Below are 17,651 nucleotides of genomic sequence, written 5' to 3' on the forward strand. Positions count from 1 at the left end.
TTGAGAGATACAATGGGGTTAGTTTTTCGGCTTTGATGGTCTCGGGGCGACGGGGCGGTAAAGTTAGCGCCCGAGAACAGTTTGCGCCTCAGTGGGTGAGTTTGGGCCCTGAGTCCGGGGGCGCAGGGCTAAGTGAGGCGTTGTACACCTCTCTCGGGGCGCTAGCGTGGGATACTCCCGAGCTAAAGAGCTGGGCCGGGAGCGCTCCCGGAGACACCTGGGGGGGGGGGTGGGGGGGGGGGGAGAAAAATAACCCTCACAAAAACATTCCCAATACAATAGCCCACCCCCACCACACAAATCGCAAAAAGAATTAAAAGAACAAACGATCGCACTTACCTCAGGAGTCCGTCGCTCACCTCTCCGCTGTCGGGAGGGTCGGCCCGCCCCGATTTCCCAGGCGGTCGCTCCGGGGCGTAAAACGGAGCGGAAAATTCCCCCCCCCTTTTAAGGTCTTTGATCCGCCGACTGCCGTTTGTGGCGTTTCATCGCAAGACGTGAGGCAAGGCTGTGCGGGGGGTTCCCGGAGGGTGACTTTGAGTCAGACACCGAGCCTCGGGCCGGTTTGCCGCTAGGCCGTGCCCCCTGAGCCGGCACTCCGGGAGTCTCCGGCAAGCGCTTGGCACCGAGTCAAGTATCGGGACACCAGCGCAGATCGGGATTGGACATTTCAGATTGTGTAGCAGGATTTGACCCCAGGGTCGCATCGCCAAGCACCCAGGCTTATCCTGGAATCTCCAGGTGTTACCCCCCCCCCCCCCCCCCCCGGGGACAGCTGGGAGAATATCCCTGGGGAAAAATCGTCGGGGTACGTATGGAAAATGGGGAAGAGGTTGTTTGACTGGGTGGGGGTGCTTGGAGCCGGGAGGTCATGTGATAAAACTTCCAAGAATATGTCCATCCAGGTTTGGTGACCCCTGACCTACGACCTTCGAATGCCACGTTTAGTAGTCCAGTGACAGAGCCTGCCACGCCGGTGCCAATGCTGGGTCAGTACGTCCTGCTGACCCGCTCTCACTGTGCCCGTTCAATGCTGCCCAGTTTCACGCCCTGCTGACCCCTCGTTACCCCCGTCCTGGCCCTTCCACCATGCCCGCCTGTTGACCCATTGTACGTCCAACCAACAAGTCAGGAGTGTGATGGAACACTCTCCACTTGCCTGGATGAGTGCAGCTCCAACAACACTCGAGAAGCTCGACACCATCCAGGACAAAGCAGCCCGCTCGATGGGCACGCTACCCACCACCTTCAACATTCACTCCCTCCACCACCGGCGCCCCCTGGCTGCAGTGTGTACCATCTACAAGATGCACTGCAACAACTCGCCAAGGCTTCTTCGGCAGCACCTCCCAAACCCGCGACCTCTCCCCCCTAGAAGGACAAGGGCAGCAGGCGCATGGGAACACCACCACCTCCATGTTCCCCTCCCAGTCTCACACCGTCCCGACTTGAAAATATATTGGCCGTTCCTTCATCGTCGCTGGTGTAATGTACGCACCCGTGGGCCTGCCTCACAGGTTTGTAGAGCTGTTGAGTTGGGAGTGGCTTAGCCAGTCACGTGATGTTCACAAGACTCAATAAAACCCCGGCCAGTTGGGTTCGGGGGATCCACGATGGGGCAGGTGGTTGTGAGCCTGGTGGATGAACTGGTAATGTGTCGTGCGGTTGTTAAACCTTTTGCTAATAAGCAAGCGCTCTACTCGGAACTCCTACACGGCAAGCAAGCCCCAGGTGGGCAGAGGAAACGTTACAGGGACCACCCTCAAAGCCTCCCTGATAAAGTGCAACATCCCCACCGACACCTGGGAGTCCCTGGGCCAAAGACCAGTCCGCCCTAAGTGGAGGAAGTGCATCCTGGAGGGCGCTGAGCACCTCGAGTCTCGTCGCCGAGAGCGTGCAGAAACCAAGCGCAGGCAGCGGAAGGAGCGTGCGGCAAACCAGTCCCACCCACCCCTTCCCTCAACCACTGTCTGTCCCACCTGTGACAGAGACTGGAATTCCCGTATTGGACTGTTCAGCCACCTGAAAACTCACTTTTAGAGTGGAAGCAAGTCTTCCTCGATTCCGAGGGACTGCCTATGACGATGATTTTGCTGATAAACCAACTAGTTCTTAATAGCAATGTGTTGCTATGAATTCTTAAGCAAAGAACCCATGAAGCAAATACATCGTCGCTGGGTCAGAATCCTGGAACTAAGAACATAAGAACATAAGAACTAGGAACAGGAGTAGGCCATCTAGCCCCTCGAGCCTGCTCCGCCATTCAACAAGATCACGGCTGATCTGGCCGTGGACTCAGCTCCACTTACCCGCCCGCTCCCCGTAACCCTTAATTCCCTTATTGGTTAAAAATCTATCTATCTGTGACTTGAATACATTCAATGAGCTAGCCTCAACTGCTTCCCTGGGCAGAGAATTCCACAGATTCACAACCCTCTGGGAGAAGAAATTCCCTCTCAACTCCCTCCCTAACAGCACTGTGGGAGCACCTTCACCACACGGACTGCAGCGGTTCAAGAAGGCGGCTCACCACCACAACTCATTCTCAAAGGGATGGGCAATAAATGCTGGCTTTTGCCCAGATCCCAGGAACGGATTTTTTTTTTTAAAAGCTCGTGACATTGACCTGGCCTTTTCGCCAGGCCCGCTGGATCGTGCTCAGTTTCACAGAGTGGGCCCAGAGTCTAAACGTGGCCGGGAAAGACGTTACAGCCTTGCTTGGGTGGGCCAAGTGCTGGCCGCGTGCACTCTGCTTCACCTTTGCCCTATCTGCTCGGAGCACAAGTGGGGATGTTGTGCGGAGGAGGGTGGATGCCGTGCGATATTGAAGTGGTGCTCAATGTGCAGCCCGTTATCCGTGGGAGTGACACTCTCTGCAGCTGGGCGTTGCTCCCACAATGACTGGCTTTCCCGGAACAGTGCTACTCCGAAAGCGCTGATCGGGCTGTGTAACCCCATCGCACCCCAGCCTCATCATCACAGGCCGTCCCTCGGAATCGAGGAAGACTCGCTTCCACTCTGAAAGTGAGTCCTCAGGTGGCTGAACAGTCCAATACGGGAACCACAGTCCCCGTCACAGGTGGGACATTCAGTGGTTGAGGGAAAGGGTGGGTGGGACTGGTTTGCCACACGCTCCTTGGTTCCTGCATGCTCTCGGCACTGAGACATAGAAACATAGGAAATAGGTGCAGGAGTAGGCTATTCGGCCCTTCGAGCCTGCACCGCCATTCAATATGATCATGGCTGATCATGCAACTTCAGTACCCCATTCCTGCTTTCTCTCCATACCCCCTGATCCCTTTAGCCGTAAGGGCCACATCTCACTCCCTCTTGAATATATCTAACGAACTGGCCTCAACAACTTTCTGTGGTAGAGAATTCCACAGGTTCACCACTCTCTGAAGTGAAGAAGTTTCTCCTCATCTCGGTCCTAAATGGCTTACCCCTTATCCTTAGACTGTGACCCCTGGCTCTGGACTTCCCCAACATCGGGAACATTCTTCCTGCATCTAACCTGTCCAATCCCGTCAGAATTTTATATGCTTCTATGAGATCCCCTCTCATTCTTCTAAATTCCAGTGAATATAAGCCTAGTCGATCCAGTCTTTCTTCATATGTCAGTCCCGCCATCCCGGGAATCAGTCTGGTGAACCTTCGCTGCACTCCCTTGAGACCCGAGGTGCTCAGCGCCCTCCCGGATGCACTTCCTCCACTTAGGGCGGACTGGTCTTTGGCCAGGGACTCCCAGGTGTCGGTGGGGATGGTGCACTTGATCAGGGAGGCTTTGAGGTTGTCCCTGTAACTTTTTCTCTGCCCGCCTGGGGCTCGTTTGCCGTGTTGGCATTCCGAGTAGAGCGCTTGCTTTGGGAGTCTCGTGTCGGGCATGCGGACAATGTGGCCCGCCCAGCGGAGCCAATGTAGGTCAGCGAGCGCAGGGGGTGATGGGTGAGCGGGACTCGGTGCGAGTTAGGACACGGGGGCAGCGAGCACAGGGGGTGATGGGTAAGCGGGACTCGGTGCGAGTTAGGACACGGGGCAGCGAGCGCAGGGGGTGATGGGTGAGTAGGACTCGGTGCGAGTTAGGACACGGGGGCAGCGAGCACAGGGGGTGATGGGTAAGCGGGACTCGGTGCGAGTTAGGACACGGGGGCAGCGAGCACAGGGGGTGATGGGTGAGCGGGACTCGGTGCGAGTTAGGACACGGGGCAGCGAGCACAGGGGGTGATGGGTGAGTAGGACTCGGTGCGAGTTAGGACACGGGGGCAGCGAGCACAGGGGGTGATGGGTGAGCGGGACTCGGTGCGAGTTAGGACACGGGGCAGCGAGCACAGGGGGTGATGGGTGAGCGGGACTCGGTGCGAGTTAGGACATGGGGCAGCGAGCACAGGGGGTGATGGGTGAGCGGGACTCGGTGCGAGTTAGGACACGGGGGGCAGTGAGCACAGGGGGTGATGGGCGAGCGGGACTCGGTGCGAGTTAGGACATGGGGCACCGAGCACAGAGGGTGATGGGCGAGCAGGACTCGGTGCGAGTTAGGACATGGGGCACCGAGCACAGAGGGTGATGGGCGAGCAGGACTCGGTGCGAGTTAGGACATGGGGCACCGAGCACAGGGGGTGATGGGTGAGCGGGACTGGGTGCGAGTTAGGACACAGGGCAGCGAGCACAGGGGGTGATGGGTGAGCGGGACTCGGTGCGAGTTAGGACACGGGGCACCGAGCACAGAGGGTGATGGGTGAGCGGGACTCGGTGCGAGTTAGGACATGGGGCACCGAGCACAGGGGGTGATGGGTGAGTGGGACTCGGTGCGAGTTAGGACATGGGGCACCGAGCACAGAGGGTGATGGGCGAGCGGGACTCGGTGCGAGTTAGGACATGGGGCACCGAGCACAGGGGGTGATGGGCGAGCGGGACTCGGTGCGAGTTAGGACACTGGGTCAGCCGAGCTTTGGGCCAGCTCAACTTTACAGAGGGTGGTCGATCGGTCAAACCATCACAGGGCTTCTCCATTTCAGAGCTGGGGGTAAGTTTTCAGAACGACACGAGCTCTGGCGCTCAGCGGCACTTTGGAAAAACTCCTCCCCCTCTCGCTGATGCGTGGTTGGCGAGTTATCATCACTGGGGCCGGGGTTCACATGACAAGCTGACCTGTAAACTGGTGGGGATGGGGCAACCTTCACCTTTGGGCAGTTTGAGCCTTTGATCCGAAGGGATTGAGGTAAATAAACAGCGAGAGGTAAATCGTCAACAGGACCTTTAACCTCTGAACTCCCTGTCACCTGTCGACTAGCCAAAGCTGCAGCTGGAACCCATGGTATTTTCCATTCAGCTTTCTGTACCCTTCCCAGCGGCTCAGAGCTTTAACCCAGCCAGAAATAGAGCTGCACTACTCCAGCACTGTGTCAGCTGTGGGAGTGTAGTCACTGTTGTTATGTGGGAAACGCCAATTTACGCACAGCAAGCTCCCACACACAGCCATGTGATAAATGACCCAGATAATTTTTGTACTGCTAGTTGGGGGATAGTGTCAGCCGTGGCTCAGTGGGCAGCACACTCGCCTCTGGGTCAGAAGGTTGTGGGTTCGAGTCCCACTCCAGCGACTTGAGAACAAAAGTCTAGGCGGGCACTCCCAGTGCAGTGCTGAGGGAGTGCCGCACTGTCGGAGGTGCCGTCTTTCGGATGAGATGTTCAACCGAGGGTAAACAGCGATCTTTTACGTCCACCTGAGAGGGCAGACGGGGCCTCGGTTTAACGCCTCATCCGAAAGACGGCACCTCCGACAGTGCGGCGCTCCCTCAGTACTGCCCCTCCGACAGTGCGGCGCTCCCTCAGCACTGACCCTCTGACAGTGCGGCGCTCCCTCAGCGCTGCCCCTCCGACAGTGCGGCGCTCCCTCAGCACTGCCCCTCCGACAGTGCGGCGCTCCCTCAGCACTGACCCTCCGACAGTGCGGCGCTCCCTCAGCACTGACCCTCTGACAGTGCGGCGCTCCCTCAGCGCTGCCCCTCCGACAGTGCGGCGCTCCCTCAGCACTGCCCCTCCGACAGTGCGGCGCTCCCTCAGCACTGACCCTCTGACAGTGCGGCGCTCCCTCAGCACTGACCCTCCGACAGTGCGGCGCTCCCTCAGCACTGACCCTCCGACAGTGCGGCGCTCCCTCAGCGCTGCCCCTCCGACAGTGCGGCGCTCCCTCAGCGCTGCCCCTCCGACAGTGCGGCGCTCCCTCAGCACTGACCCTCTGACAGTGCGGCGCTCCCTCAGCACTGCACTGTGGGAGTGTTGGCCTTGAATTTTGTGCTCAAGTCTCTGGAGTGGGACTCGAACCCACAACCTTCTGACCCAGAGGCGAGAGAGAGAGAGAGAGAGAGAGAGAGCTGACACTATCCCTCCATCAACGTCACAATAAAACAGATGACCTGGGTCATTACCACATGGCTGTGTGTGGGAGCTTGCTGTGCGCAAATTGGCGTTTCCCACATTACAACAGTGACCGCACTCCAAAAAGTACTTTGTTGGCTGTAAAGAGTTCTGGGACGTGCTGGGGTTGGGAAAGCTGCGACAGAAATGGCACACCTTTGAAACAATATTTAACGCGTGGGGAGTCTGGGTTGGAACGTGCTTTGGGGCGTCCGGTAGCCGTGAAAGGCGCTATATAAATGCAAGTCTTTCTTCTTCTTCCTGGCCGGCCTCCCGTGCAGTCCCAAACTCGGCTGCCCGTGTCCTAACTCCCGTTCAGCCATGACCCCCCCTCCCTCCGCCCGCCAGTGCTCGCTGAGCGGGAGTCCGGCCGCTGGGTGTGAGGAAGAGCAAAGGACCACGAGTCGGAGCTGCCTCATTATTCGGCCAATGTCAGGCCCGCCCGGGCCGCTAACTCCACGCTGCCGTCGGAGCGGCACGAGCCAAGGCGCGGCGAGCGCCGATGACACGTGGGCGGGGTCTTGAGCCCGTGGGTCAGCGCGGTGCGCGGTGTTACGAAAGGCCCTGGCGGAGACTGTGTGTGTCTTCACTGAGTCACGCTGGCCTCCCTCGCCAGTCAATGAGTAGCCAGGATACTCAATGACGCACGCTGCTTATCCCCTGCCACTGTGGCCGAGACTGGCCTTTGGTCCACTCCAGCACACTCTGCAAAGCAACACAATCCTCACATCCACGACAGCGCGATATCAGAGGAGAAAGAAGGTGCGTTTATATAGCGCCTTTCACAACCTCAGGACATCCCGAAGCGCTTTACAACCAATGAAGTGCTTTTTTGGGAGAGTGTGGTCACTGTTGTAATGTGGGAAATGCTAATTTTGCGCACAGCAAGCTCCCACAAACATCAATGTGATAATGACCCAGATAATCTGTTTTTGTTATGTTGATTGAGGGATAAATATTGGCCCCAGGACATCGAGGAGAACTCCCCTGCTCTTCTTCAAAATAGTGCCGTGGGATCTTTAACATCCACCTGAGAGAGCAGACAGGGCCTCGGTTTATCATCTCATCCGAAAGACGGCACCTCCGACAGTGCGGCGCTCCCTCAGTGCTGCCCTTCCGACAGTGCGGCGCTCCCTCAGTGCTGCCCCTCCGACAGTGCGGCGATCCCTCAGTGCCGCCCCTCCGACAGTGCGGCGCTCCCTCAGTGCTGCCCCTCCGACAGTGCGGCGCTCCCTCAGTGCCGCCCCTCCGACAGCGCGGCTCTCCCTCAGTGCTGCCCCTCCGACAGTGCGGCGCTCCCTCAGCACTGCCCCTCCGACAGTGCAGCTCTCCCTCAGTGCTGCCCCTCCGACAGTGCGGCGCTCCCTCAGCACTGCGGCGCTCCCTCAGTGCTGCCCCTCCGACAGTGCGGCGCTCCCTCAGCGCTGCACTGGGAGTGTCGGCCTGGATTTTTGTGCCTCTGGAGTGGGACTTGAACCCACAACCTTCTGACTCAGAGACGAGAGAGAGAGAGAGCTGCCCAGTGAGCCACAGCTGACACTGCACTGGCAAATTATAATAGTGGATGGATTCTCAAACTGTGTGCACTTGAACTGTGAAAACATCTAATTGAGTAATTTACAGAGATTTATATAGAATGTACGGCACAGAAACTGGCCATTCGGCCCATCGCTCCGTGCCGGGGTTTATGCTCCACACAAGCCTCATCCCACCCCTTTTCATATCACTCCATCCCCATATCTCTCTATTCCTTTCTCCCTCATGTGTTTATCCAGCCTCCCCTTAAATGCATCGATACTATTCGCCTCAACCCCTCCCTGTGGCAGCGAGTTCCACATTCTCACCCCTCTCTGGGTAAAGAAGTTTCTCCTGAATTCCCCATTGGGTTTATCAGTGACTATCTTATATTGATGGCCCTGAGTTCTGATCTCCCCCACAAGTGGAAATATCCTTCTTTACGTCTGCCCTGTCGAACCCCTTCATAATTTTAAAGATAGTTATAATCTCTCAGTTCTGGTATCAACCTTGTGAATCTTGGTTGCACCCTCTCCAGTGCCTCTATATCCTATCCACACTCGATCAGCTCCGCTGGGCGGGCCACATTGTCCGCATGCCCCGACACGAGACTCCCAAAGCAAGCGCTCTACTCGGAACTCCGACACGGCAAGCGAGCCCCAGGTGGGCAGAGGAAACGTTACAAGGGACACCCTCAAAGCCTCCCTGATAAAGTGCAACATCCCCACCGACACCTGGGAGTCACTGGCCAAAGACCAGTCCGCCCTCAGTGGAGGAAGTGCATCCGGGAGGGCGCTGAGCACCTCGAGTCTCGTCGCCGAGAGCGTGCAGAAAGCAAGCGCAGGCAGCGGAAGGAGCGTGCGGCAAACCAGTCCCACCCTCCCCTTTCCTTCAACCACTGTCTGTCCCACCTGTGACAGACTGTAATTCCCGTATTGGACTGTTCAGTCACCTGAGAACTCACTTTTAGAGTGGAAGCAAGTCTTCCTCGATTCTGAGGGACTGCCTATGATGATGACGTAAAGGAAGGGAGTGAGAGGCGGAGAGGTCTAGGGAGGGAGTTCCAGAGCTTGGGGCCCAGGCAACAGAAGGCACGGTCACCGATGGTGGGGCGATTGAAATCGGGAAAGGCACAAGAGGCCAGAATTAGAGGAGCGCAGAGATCTCGGGGAATTGTGGGGCTGGAGGAGGTTACAGAGATAGGGAGGGGCGAGAGGCCACAGAGGGATTTTGAACACGAGGCTCAGGATCAGTTTCTGTCTACAAACCGCAGAGTCACAGAGACCTACAGGGTGTCAAGAAGCGAGCTGGAGTGTGTGTCCATTTGGACCTCCCCCCCCCCCCCTACCCATTCCATCCTCCCCCCCCCATCCCCCCCACCCCCATTCCCCCCCACCCCCTCGCTGTACAGCACCGACCCTTGTAGGGAACAGTTCCACAGCCACTTTGTGCTAGTGCCCAATATGAGCCCAGAGAATGAGCGTTGGCCAGCTATTTGACTCCGATCCCGCCACAGCCCCCGCTGTCCACACACACACAAAGGGCTGGGGCACTGGACAGCGATGGGGAGCAGGAAGCCCTGGCTAATTTGCAGCCCCCCTCCCCTCCTACATATGCTGGGGTCCCCTGAGGCCAAAGGTCGCAACCCCTTCCCTCCCCCTCCCCCACCACTACCCGTCCAGGCTGGGAACAGTTTTTTTGTTGAGCTGGTCACACGGCACACACAGCGGGTGCAGGCGAGGCGGACTGCCAGCCCACCCTCCCTCGCCCCGATCACAGGGGTCTCGCAGAATCCGAGAAGATTGGACTGCAGATGTATGAGTGCATCCTGAGATCCTATGGGGCTTGAGAATGAAAGGGAGCGAAGGGACAGGACCGTAGTGTCAGCCAATGGCTCAGTGGGTAGCACTCTCGCCTCGGAGTCAGAAGGTTGTGGGTTCGAGTCCCACTCCAGGGACTTGAGCACATAAATCCAGGCTGACACTCCCAGTGCAGTGTTGAGGGAGCGCCGCACTGTCGGAGGGGCAGTACTGAGGGAGCGCCGCACTGTCGGAGGGGCAGTGCTGAGGGAGCGCCGCACTGTCGGAGGGGCAGTGCTGAGGGAGCGCCGCACTGAGGGAGTGCCGCACTGTCGGAGGGGCAGTGCTGAGGGAGTGCCGCACTGTCGGAGGGGCAGTGCTGAGGGAGCGCCGTACTGTCGGAGGGGCAGTGCTGAGGGAGCGCCGCACTGTCGGAGGGACAGTGCTGAGGGAGCGCTGCACTGTCAGAGGGACAGTGCTGAGGGAGCGCTGCTCTATTGGAGGGGCAGTACTGAGGGAGTGCCACACAGTTGGAGGGGCAGTACTGAGGGAGCGCCGCACTGAGGGAGTGCCGCACTGTCGGAGGGGCAGTGCTGAGGGAGCGCCGCACTGTCGGAGGGGCAGTACTGAGGGAGTGCCGCACTGTCGGAGGGACAGTGCTGAGGGAGCGCTGCTCTATTGGAGGGGCAGTACTGAGGGAGTGCCACACAGTCGGAGGGGCAGTACTGAGGGAGTGCCGCACTGTCGGAGGTGCTGTCTTTCGGATGGGACTTTAAACCGAGGCCCTGTCTGCTCTCTCAGGTGGACGCAAAAGATCCCATGGCCACTATTTCGAAGATGAACAGGGGAGGTGTCCTGGGGCCAATATTTATCCCTCAATCCACATGGCATGAAAACAGATTATCTGGATCATCGCTGTGTGTGGGAGCTTGCTGTGCACAAATTGCCTGCCGCGTTTCCCACATTACAACAGTGACTCCAAAAAGTACTTCATTGGCTGTAAAGCAGCTTTGAGACGTCCGGTGGTCGTGAAAGGCGCTATATAAATGCCAGTCTTTCATGGGGATAGGAAGGAGGCTATTCAGCCCCTGGAGCCTGCTCTGCCAATCAATCCGATCGTGGCTGGTCTGTAACTTAACTCTATCTACCCGCCTGGGGTTCCGTAACCCTTAATGCCCTTGCATAACAAAAATCTGTCAATCTCAGTTGTGAAATTTTCAAGTGACCCTCCCCCAGCCTCGACAGTGTTTTGGTGGTGGGGGAGAGAGTTCCAGATTGCCTGTGTGAGAAGAAGTGCTTCCTAACATCACCCCTGAACGGCCGGGCTCCAATGGTGAAGATAAGCCCCCTTCGTTCTGGACCTCCTGGCACCCGAGAAAACACTTTCTCTCGCTCCACCCCCATCAACTCCTTCAGTCGTTGTAAACACCTCGGTCAGATCACTCCTTAATCTTCTACACTCGAGGGAACACAAGCCCAATCTGTGCGACCGCTCCTCGCAATTTAACCCCTTCAGCCCCGGGTATCGCTCTGCTGAATCTGCGCTGTTCACCCCCCCTCCGAGACCGATATATCTTTCCCGAGAGGCGCAGGACAGAACTGAACGGGTTTACTCCAGAGCGGGTGGGGGGGGGGGGGGTGGGGGTCTGACTAAAGGTTTATACAACTGCAGAATAACTTCCAGCCCACTTTCGATGAAAGCCAGAAACCCTTTCGCCTTTTCCCATGATTTCTTTTGCCCCTGCCCACTAGTTTTTAAGGGATTACTGTACTCGGCCTCTCTCGGTCTCTCCGCTCCCCGGCGGTTCCCAGCTCGTCGGCATTTCTATCCGTCTGCGGGCCAGAGCGGACGATCGCGTGCCTCGCTCAACGCTGAGCCGCAGGGGGTGAGAATTGAGGGTGGAATTAAAGCAGTACTCACCGCCCTCTGTCTCCGACTCTGGCTGGCGCTCGATGCCAGAACTGTCGGCAGAAGAAGGAGCTTAGTCCCTCCCCGTCCCGCCCCCCCCCCCAGTCAACGACGGCCAATCCCATTGGCCGATCCTGCCAAGGCTCCTCCCACGCATGGTCCGAGCTGATTAACCCCGCCCACCCTCCCCACACCCCGCACTAACGCCGCAACCTCTCTGGCTCGAGATGCGCGATAGATTTGAGCCAAGGGACCGAGGTTATCAGCAGCTTGACAGTCTCTCGGCGAGAGCCAAGCTCTTCCGTTCTCCAGGAGCGAGGAGGCTGACTTTGCGATCACGAAAGGGTTCGAGAGGGGGGGGGGGGCGCCGAGGAGGTGTTCCCCACTAGTGAGGGGGGGGTGGAGGGAAGGGGGGGGTCAAAAAAAAACTAGGGTGCAAAAATATAAGCAAGTCACGAATAAATTCAGGAGAAAACTTCTTCACCCAGAGAGCGGTGAGAATGTGGAACTCGCTGCCACAGGGAGGGGTTGAGGCGAGTAGCAAAGATGCTTTAAAGCTAGATAAACACACGGGAAAGGACTAGAAGGTCGTGGTGATAAACTGAGATGAAGAGGGGCGGGAGGAGGCTCGAGGGGAGCATAAACCCCGGCACGGAGCGGTTGGGCCGAACGGCCTGTGTCCACACTGTCATCATTAGGCAGTCCCTCGGAGTCGAGGAGGACTTGCTTCCACTCTAAAAGTGAGTTCTCAGGTGACTGAACAGTCCAATACAGGAATTACAGTCCCTGTCACAGGTGGGACAGACAGTGGTTGAGGGAAGGGGAGGGTGGGACTGGTTTGCCGCACGCTCCTTCCGCTGCCTGCGCTTGCTTTCTGCACGCTCTCGGCGACGAGACTCGAGGTGCTCAGCGCCCCTCCCGGATGCACTTCCTCCACTGAGGGCGGACTGGTCTTTGGCCCAGGGTACTCCCAGGTGTCGGTGGGGATGTTGCACTTTATCAAGGGAGGCTTTGAGGGTGGTCCTCGTAACGTTTCCTCTGCCCACCTGGGGCTCGCTTCCCGTGTAGGAATTCCGAGTAGAGCGCTTGCTTTGGGAGTCTCGTGTCGGGGCATGCAGACAATGTGGCCCGCCCAGCGGAGCTGGTCGAGTGTGGTCAGTGCTTCGATGCCGGGGATGTTGGCCTGGTCGAGGACGCTAACGTTGGTGCGTCTGTCCTCTCGGGGGATTTGCAGGATCTTGCGGAGACATCGTTGGTGGTATTTCTCCAGCGACTTGAGGTGTCTACTGTACATGGTCCATGTCTCTGAGCCATACAGGAGGGCGGGTATCACTACAGCCCTGTAGACCATGAGCTTGGTGACAGTTTTGAGAGGCCTGGTCTTCGAACACTCTCTTCCTCAGGCGGCCGAAGGCTGCACTGGCGCACTGGAGGCGGTGCTGGATCTCGTCGTCAATGTCTGCTCTTGTTGATAAGAGGCTCCCGAGGTAGGCGCCACGTAACGCACGTCAGCGTCAGTGAGGGGGAGCAATGCTCACGCACGTTCCGAAGCTTTGGCTCGGCAATAAAAGGGGGGGGGGGTGAAGGGTCAACCAGGAGGGTGGTCCAGTTGAGAAGTGCCCAGAGACTCGATCAGCAAGGCTCTGGGTTCCATTCCCGTTGGGTGCTCAGTGAGCAGATCTCACCTCACTCGAGCTGGCCGCGTGGAGTGGGAGTGAGGTGGTTAAAAAAAAGACTTGCATTTATATAGCGCCTTTCACGACCACCGGGCATCCCTAAGCGCTTTACAGCCAATGAAGTACTTTTTGGAGTGTAGCCACTGTTGTAATGTGGGAAACGCGGCAGCCAATTTGTGCACAGCAAGCTCCCACAAACAGCAACGTGATAATGACCCAGATCATCTGTTTTTGTGATGTTGATTGAGGGATAAATATTGGCCCCTGGACACTGGGGAGAACTCCCCCTGCTCTTCTTCGAAATAATGGCCGTGGGATCTTTTATGTCCACCTGAGAGAGCAGACGGGGCCTCGGTTTAACAACTCATCCGAAAGACAGCCCTTCCGACAATGCGGCGCTCCCTCAGTACTGCCCCTCCGACAGTGCGGCGCTCCCTTAGCACCGCCCCTCCGACGGTGCGGCGCTCCCTCAGCACCGCCCCTCCGACAGTGCGGCGCTCCCTCAGCACCGCCCCTCCGACAGTGCGGTGCTCCCTCAGCACTGCCCCTCCGACAGTGTGGCGCTCCCTCAGTACTGCCCCTCCGACAGTGCGGCACTCCCTCAGTACCGCCCCTCCGACAGTGCGGCGCTCCCTCAGTACTGCCCCTCCGACAGTGCGGCGCTCCCTCAGTACCGCCCCTCCGACAGTGCGGCGCTCCCTCAGTACTGCCCCTCCGACAGTGCAGCGCTCCCTCAGTACTGCCCATCCGACAGTGCAGCGCTCCCTCAGCACTGCCCCTCTGACAGTGCGGCGCTCCCTCAGTATTGCCCCTCCGACAGTGCACGCTCCCTCAGCACTGCCCCTCCGACAGTGCAGCGCTCCCTCAGCACTGCCCCTCTGACAGTGCGGCGCTCCCTCAGTATTGCCCCTCCGACAGTGCGCGCTCCCTCAGCACTGCCCCTCCGACAGTGCAGCGCTCCCTCAGCACTGCCCCTCTGACAGTACGGCGCTCCCTCAGTATTGCCCCTCCGACAGTGCGGCGCTCCCTCAATACTGCCCCTCCGACAGTGCGGCGCTCCCTCAGTACTGCCCCTCCGAAAGTGCGGCGCTCCCTCAGCACTACCCCTCCGACAGTGCGGCGCTCCCTCAGTACTGCCCCTCCGACAGTGCGGCGCTCCCTCAGTACTGCCCCTCCGACAGTGCGGTGCTCCCTCAGTACTGCCCCTCCGACAGTGCGGCGCTCCCTCAGCATTACCCCTCCGACAGTGCGGCGCTCCCTCAGTACTGCCCCTCCGACAGTGCGGCGCTCCCTCAGCATTACCCCTCCGACAGTGCGGCGCTCCCTCAATACTGCCCCTCCCTCAGCACTGCACTGGGTGTGTCGGCCTGGATTTTTGTGGTCAAGTCTCTGGAGTGGGACTGGAACCCACAACCTTCTGACTCAGAGGCGAGGGTGCATTCAAGATGGTTGGCAAAAGAACCAGAGGGGGAGATGAGTTGAATTTATTTTACACAACGATTAGTGATCGGGAACGCGCTGCCTGAAAGAGCGGTGGGAGCAGATTCAATAGTAACTTTCAAACGGGGAATTGGATAAATACTTGAAAAATTGAAAAAATTGACGTGTTATTGGGAAAGATCGGGGGAGGGATCGCTCTTTCACAGAGCCGGCACAGGCATGATGGGCCGAATGGCCTCCTTCTGTGCTGTGTGATTCTTTAAAGGGCTGGATTTTTGGTCTTCTACACGAAACACAAAAAGTATGCCGGTGCAGCAAGTAATCAGGAAGACCAATGGAATGTTGGCCTTTATTGCAAGGGGGATAGAGTATAAAAGCAGGAAGTCCTGCTACAACTGTACAGGGTATTAGTGAGGCCACACCTGGAGTACTGCGTGCAGTTTTGCTCTCCGTACTTCAGGAGGGATATACTTGCCTTGGAGGCAGTGTAATGATGGTTCACGAGGTTGATTCCGGGGATGAAAGGGCTGTCTTATGATGAGAGATTGTGTAGAATGGGTTTATACTCTCCGGAGTTTAGAAGAATGAGAGGTGATCTTATTGAAACATGTAAGATTCTGAGGGGGCTGGACAGGGTCGATGCAGAGAGGATGTTTCCCCTTATGGGGGAATCTAGAACTGGGGGGCACAGTTTCAGAATATGGGGCCACCCATTTAAAACGGAGATGAGGAGGAATTTCTTCTCCCAGTGAGTCGTGAATCTTTGGAATTCTCTGCCTCAAGGAGCTGTGGAGGCTGGGCCATTGAATATATTTAAGGTAGAGATATTTGAGCGATAGGGGAGTGAAGGGTTATGGGGAGTGGACAGGGAAGTGGAGCTGAGTCCATGATCGGATCAGCCATGATGTTATTGAATGGCGAAGCAGGCTCGAGGGGCCGAATGGCCGACTCCTGCTCCTATTTCTTATGTTCTCGATAGTCTGTCCTTGACGTTAATAACAACAGAAAGTAAATTAGCGTTTTCCACTCTGCCTTTATTGGTCTGACTACAGTTTCTGTTACAGTAAAATAGCTGATAAAGCGCCCCATGGGGGGATTAAAGAGGTAGGGCATCTCCAATTATTTTGTTACAGGCGATGAATAGTGAAGTTACTGAAGATTTTGATGTCGGAAAATGTTTGGAATGCTTAGCAAAGGCCAAGAGTCTCCAGCCAGTTCTCCATTTGTGAATGTAATTCAAGCTTGTCTCTTTACTTGTCCATTCTTTCTTTCTAATGGTTCCCAGTCCTGGTGGGTTGGTCCTCACACTGAGCCTTGATAAAGTATGCGATGTGGCTTGGATTCTGGCAGCATTTCTTCATTGCCTTCTCCGCCGAAGTTCTCCCTCTCCGGGAATCGGTCCGCATGAAGACTGTTGACCCGAACCAAGAACTGGATTTGGAAAGGTCGGCAATAAAAGTGGTCAAGTTGACTAAGACTGACATCGGTCGTAGGGCCAGTGGAGTATTTGGTTGAAGGTTTGTGTCGTGTGAGTGCTTAATACTGGGCTAGGGATTTGGCCCCTTTCCAATGGTTTGGGGACAAGTTTTCCATCATTTCAGCATCGGGCAACTAGTTCGGTTAACGCTCCTGAATTTGGAAAGTGGTTAATAATAGCATCCCTCACTGGAACTAGGCTAATCGCGGTCGGAGGTTGTTGTGCTTTACTGCGTCATCGCTAAAATTAAATTGATGTGCGTGAGTTGGCTTCATGAGACTTGAGCTGGAGTGAGAATGAGATGTGTTGGCGCATCTGACAGGATCAGGGGCAAAATGGAGCCGAGATGGTTCAGGGTGCCTTATGGTATCGAGGCTCGAGTGAGAATGAGATGTGTTGGCGCATCTGACAGGATCAGGGGCAAAATGGAGCTGAGATGGTTCAGCGGGCCTTTTTGGAGCTAGGCTCGAGTGAGAGAGAGACGTGTCGGCACATCGTACCACTGGACATGGGAGGGAATGAGACTGAGATATTACCACACTCCTCAGCGGACCAGGAACCGAGGAAGACTGAGACGCTTCTGGGCCAAAACTGGAGTGGGAATGAAATGTGTTGGCACATCTGACATGCTCAGGGGTAAAATGAGGCCAAGATGTGTTGGCATGCTTTATTGGAGCAAGGCCAGAGAGAGACAGAGCTGTTTCAGTGGGTTTTATTGGATCAGGGCTCGAGTGAGAATGAGCTTCATTCGCACATCGGTTGGGATCAGGGGTAAAATGAGACTGGGAAGTTTCAGTGAGCCTTATTGGTCCTGGGCTCGAGTGAGAATGAGCTTCATTAGCACATCGGTTGGGATCAGGGGTAAAATGAGACTGGGAAGTTTCAGCTAGCCTTATTGGTCCTGGGCTCGAGTGAGAATGAGATGCGATAGCACATCGGTTGGGATCAGGGGTAAAATGAGACTGGGAAGTTTCAGCTAGCCTTATTGGTCCTGGGCTCGAGTGAGAATGAGATGCGTTAGCACATCGGTTGGGATCAGGGGTAAAATGAGACTGGGAAGTTTCAGCTAGCCTTATTGGTCCTGGGCTCGAGTGAGAATGAGATGCGTTAGCACATCGGTTGGGATCAGGGGTAAAATGAGACTGGGAAGTTTCAGCTAGCCTTATTGGTCCTGGGCTCGAGTGAGGGTGAGATGCCTCAGCATGCTTTATTCGACCAGGGCTGCAGGGAGTCGGAGGTGATCCGCTGTGGCTTATTGGGCTTGGGCATGAGTGGGAATGAGCTGTGTTAGCACATCTGACGGGATCTGCGGTAAAATGAGACCTTGATGTTTCAGTGTGTCTTGTTAGACAAGAGATAGAGTGAAAGTGAGATGTGTCACCGTGCTTTATTGGATCAGAGATAGAGTGAGAGTGAGA

The 17,651-nt window shown here is 56.7% G+C and overlaps 1 protein-coding gene across 2 annotated transcripts in view; it reads right to left on the reverse strand.

Annotated features, from left to right (window-relative positions):
- tfr2 (transferrin receptor 2) overlaps positions 1-11,689 on the reverse strand; it is a 75,704-nt gene extending 64,015 nt beyond the window's left edge. Inside the window, exon 1 of one of the 2 annotated variants that reach the window (XM_070863496.1) lies at positions 11,653-11,689. The gene's annotated coding sequence lies outside the window, so the exon portion shown is untranslated. Of the gene's footprint in view, positions 1-339; positions 440-11,652 lie in introns of those variants that run through there. The other variant, XM_070863497.1, reaches the window with a different exon arrangement.
- Positions 11,690-17,651: the final 5,962 nt, after the last annotated feature.

This window comes from Pristiophorus japonicus, chromosome 20 (genome assembly GCF_044704955.1).
Source record: "Pristiophorus japonicus isolate sPriJap1 chromosome 20, sPriJap1.hap1, whole genome shotgun sequence".
Lineage (NCBI taxonomy): Eukaryota > Metazoa > Chordata > Chondrichthyes > Pristiophoridae > Pristiophorus > Pristiophorus japonicus.